Genomic DNA, 4,478 nt, shown 5'->3' on the forward strand with positions numbered 1-4,478 from the left:
TAATATTCATCTCCAGACATTGTCCCTACAATTAAGTTGCCCATTTTCTTAGTTTTTGAACTCTTATTTCTGTGTGTCTGCATTTAATTTTACTGACATAGCACTGCCTTAAGAACTTCTTGGAGATCTGGTCTGGTGCTGGTAAATTCTTTCAGGTTTTGTTTATCTGGGAATGTTCGTGTCTTTTCTTCCCAAATACACGCTCCCCGCCCCCCATGAGTTTCAAGCCACCGGCTCCAGGAACTATGGTCAATTACGTGCCTTAATCACTATGTCCTGAGTGCACATACCTTATAGCAAAACTAAAAAAATTTAAATAAAAAGATAAATAAGTCTTTATTAAATCTCTCAATGAGATATCAAGGAGTTGGTTACATTTCTTACACCCAAATAACCTGAAAACCCTCCCAGAACTCCCAACTCAAACCACTCTGGCTGTGCCTTGTGGACTCTTCCTACACTCCAGGACTCCCACACCTCTACAAAGCTTGTCTCAGTCACTCTCCTTCCCATGTCCTCCCCACTCTCTTCCTCACATGGGCTTTTCTTCCCTAATTTGCTCTCCATCCTTTCTCTGGTCAATAGTTTTCATTTCTCTAGGTTTTCTTTTCAAAGCTGCATATGTTACCCCAAAATAAACCCAACCAAGATTTTTCTGAGAAATTTGCTATAGGGGATGTGTGTTCACCAAAGGAACCCAAACATAGAAATTGTTCCCAAAAGGGATGGCCATGTTGCAATCCCTACTCTTCTCAGGATTTTGGGTACACAAATACACGCCCCCCCCCCATGAGTTTCAAGCCACCGGCTCCAGGAACTATGGTCAATTGCGAGCCTTAATCACTATGCCAACGCTAAGTCCTGAGTGCACATACCTTATAGCAAAACTAAAAAAATTTAAATAAAAAGATAAATAAGTCTTTATTAAATCTCTCAATGAGATATCAAGGAGTTGGTTACATTTCTTACACCCAAATAACCTGAAAACCCTCCCAGAACTCCCAACTCAAACCACTCTGGCTGTGCCTTGTGGACTCTTCCTACACTCCAGGACTCCCACACCTCTACAAAGCTTGTCTCAGTCACTCTCCTTCCCATGTCCTCCCCACTCTCTTCCTCACATGGGCTTTTCTTCCCTGATTTGCTCTCCATCCTTTCTCTGGTCAATAGTTTTCATTTCTCTAGGTTTTCTTTTCAAAGCTGCATATGTTACCCCAAAATAAACCCAACCAAGAGCTAGCTGAGCATTCAGGCAAAACAGAATTCTCCTAAGGAGAGATAACAGTTGCAAAAAAAAAAAAAGAGAAACCCACCCCAGGGCCATAAACATCCTGGAAGCCTAAGACCCCAGATTCCAAACAACCGCGCTACAACAACTGATTCCTCAGCAACCAAGGAGGCTTAGAGGAAGACATGCATCTTGAACAAGAAAGTCAGAGCTTGAAAAACCAGACAGAAGACCAATATTCCAGAGGACCAGTGAGAAATAGAAGACAACAAAACTAGATACAAAAAATAATAAGAGTTTCAGGGTAGGGAAGATCCAGAACTGAGGGCCCCTGAGGGAAGACCTGCATCCTAAGCAGTGGAGTATAATTTCTAATACTTTCTGGGGACAGAATTCCTGACGTACAGTCATTACTCTCACACTGAACTCTCCTCACAGCTGAACTCTCATTGCCACTGCTCCAACTAGGCGGAGTAGTTAGGGCCAGCAGGTGGCATGGAGGTTACAGCAGCTGGATCCCACAGGGCCAATTGTGAGGTTCACTTCCCATGCATAATGTAAGCATGCCTAAGATCCTGAGAGGAGGGGCCACCAGGTGGTGATTAAGGGCACTGGAGTCCCACATGACTGACCACAGTTCAAGTCCCGGACCAGGCGGTTTTATTTGACATCCTTTCTCTCTTGCTCTGTCCCTCTCTGGTCAAGTTAAAATAAATTAAGTTAAATAAAATAATTCTTAAAAAAAAAGAATCCTAAGGAAAGAATGAAAGAAAAGGGACTGTAATGTGGCCATCTATCCCCCGCCCCAATCCTCCAGTGGTATTTTCTCACTTTCCTTCTTTCTCTCTCTCTCTCTCATTCTCTAATGAGTACACGTATAGCAAAAAAATTTTTTAAATGAAGAAGTAGCAGTTGAACAAGGCGTTTTAGGAGAGCGTTGCTGACCCTACAGTGACTGCAGTAGAGGAAGAGCCCCGAGCAGAGGCAGAACTGTGCTCCCTGCAGTCTCTGACCAAGGACAGCGAGGACCTGAGCCATCCTAGTGCAGAGACCCTGAGGGAGAAGAGCAGGGCCACGGCGGGTAGGGAAGGCCAGAGGAGACTCAGTCACTTACCCCCGTACAGCTGGGCCTTCCTCCAGGCTGAAAGGGAACACAGCTGGTGAGACCTCGGCCAGGACAAGGCACCGCAGAGTGAATGTACTGGCCCTGGCTCCCTTTTGCTTAAAGATAAAACTATCAGACCAGCAGATGGCTTAATGGTTATGTCACTGGACTCCCACATAGTCGACTGCAGTTCCAGTCCTAGATTGGTGACTTAAAACTCATGCCAGACACATGCGCGTGCATGCCCACAATCCTGAGAGGAGAATAGAGGAGAAATAATTGCAGTGTGGCCATCCCTAGCAGGGGGTGACTGATTTCTCACTTTCTCTCTCTGTTTCTCTTTGCCTCTCTGGCAAGTGCACACTCTCTATAGCAAAAAAAAAAAGAAAATAAATAAATAAATAAATAAATAAATAAATAAATAAATGCAAGACCATCTGTCTGAGGACAGAGGCCATGGAAGAGGGGCCCCTGCAATGTACAGGGAGAGAGGGGGTGGTAGGCATCTCCCTGGACACAGCTCAGGACGCCCACATCACAGACGGCTCCACCCTATCCTGATGCTATGTGCTTCTAGGCAAGTCACGTGGCTGCTCTGGGCCTCGAAAACCTGACCAATTCTTAGTCTATCTACATTAGATTTTACTGCTAAGAATCAAACATTAAGCTCTGTGTGAAAATGATTTAGGGAATAAAATATAAATTATATTCCCCATGCTCTCATGTGTTCTTCATAAAAATTAGAAAGCATTATTGTAACCAGTCTTATGCTGGCAAAGATCTATTTGGAAGATAACTCAAAAGGGAGAATGATTTAAGGACAGGAATGTTCCGCAAGCCCCAGGATAAAAGTGGCCGCTCTCTCAGATAACCTAGAGGTGAGCGTCAGTAATCCTGGGAGTGTTCAACTCAGCCCCTCACACTCCACCACAGCCCACACCCAGTCCTCTCCTCATCACTTTTTTTTTTTAAAGAAAGAATTTTGCCATAGGGTGTGTGTACTTGCCAGAGAAACAGAGAGACACAAAGGGAAAGTGAAAGTGAGAAGTCACCTCCTGAGCCAGGGGAGATGACCACTCCTACATTCTCCTCTCAGAATTTTGGGCACACATGTGCATGCGTCTGGCATGAGTGTTAAGTCACCAGGTCCAGGATTCGAACCGTAGTCGACTACATGGGAGTCTAGTGACATTACAATTATGCCATCTACTAGTTCCTCTCCATCACTTTTTAATTAGCATCTTTAGGAGTGGAAAAAGAATGACTATCCCTGGATGGTGTTTTGGGGAAAGGAGGTGAGAGGCCACACTCCTGAATTTGATAACCTCATTTATTTATAGAGCTCATTTAAGGAAATACCAGAGCATCTGGCTTTCAGCTTGTGGTGCAGACTAGTTCAATGCACTAAAGGCTAAAAAACTGCAAATATGTGAATAGGTCAGGTTGGGTTGAGAAATTCTGGGGTGTACAATAGATCAGGGGTCACCATCAGCCCCAGGTCCCCAAGCAGGAGCAGCAGCCCAGATGTGGAGAGCCATGGAGCAGGGTCTCACTCCCACCAGCTTCCACTTCTGCTCCCAGGGTGGAGGGACAGGGGACCACACGGCTGAGCCCAGACAGAAACAAGGACAGGGGACCTGGGCACAGGTGGGTGAGAAACGAGGACATCTGGAGGGTCACTCACCAGCCAGGTAAGCTGCTTTCCTCTCACCTGAAAGGAACACACAGGACAAGGTGAGCTGGGATCAGAACATCTGCTGAGAAGGGGACAGGGGAGGGCGGGGGGGACGCAGGACTTACTGAGGTCAGCCCGGAGTACGTCTGAAAGAGAGGAAAAAGGAAAGATGAACTTCCACCCAGCAGGTGTGGAGGTTAAGGTGGTTGGATCCCACATGGACGACTGAGCAGTTTGAGTCCCAGATCTGGCAGCTCAAGAAATACACCAGGCACATGTATGTGCATGCCCAAAATCCCGAAAGGAGAATAGAGAAGGAACTGCAGTGTGGTTATCGCCCGAGGCGGGGGGGAGTGATTTCTCTGTGTTCTCTCTGTGTGTCTCTCTCTGTCCCTCTTCAGTGATCACATGTACCCTATGGCCAAAAAAAGAAAGAGAAAAAAAAAAAAAAAAACCAAAAAGAAAAAAAG

General features: G+C 45.7%; 1 long non-coding RNA gene across 1 annotated transcript in view; it reads right to left on the reverse strand.

The window, feature by feature from the left end:
• The window catches only part of LOC114005601 (uncharacterized), a 7,975-nt gene extending 3,927 nt beyond the window's left edge, over window positions 1–4,048 (reverse strand). The window contains exons 1-2 of the long non-coding RNA XR_003547434.1: window positions 4,018–4,048; window positions 2,343–2,369 (exon numbers count right to left, since the gene is read on the reverse strand). This is a non-coding gene — a long non-coding RNA (uncharacterized LOC114005601). The remainder of the gene's footprint in view (window positions 1–2,342; window positions 2,370–4,017) is intronic.
• Between the last annotated feature and the right edge of the window lie 430 nt (window positions 4,049–4,478).

The sequence above is a fragment of the Tupaia chinensis genome, unplaced genomic scaffold (genome assembly GCF_000334495.1).
Source record: "Tupaia chinensis unplaced genomic scaffold, TupChi_1.0 Scaffold144075_1, whole genome shotgun sequence".
In the NCBI taxonomy this organism is placed as follows: domain Eukaryota; kingdom Metazoa; phylum Chordata; class Mammalia; order Scandentia; family Tupaiidae; genus Tupaia; species Tupaia belangeri.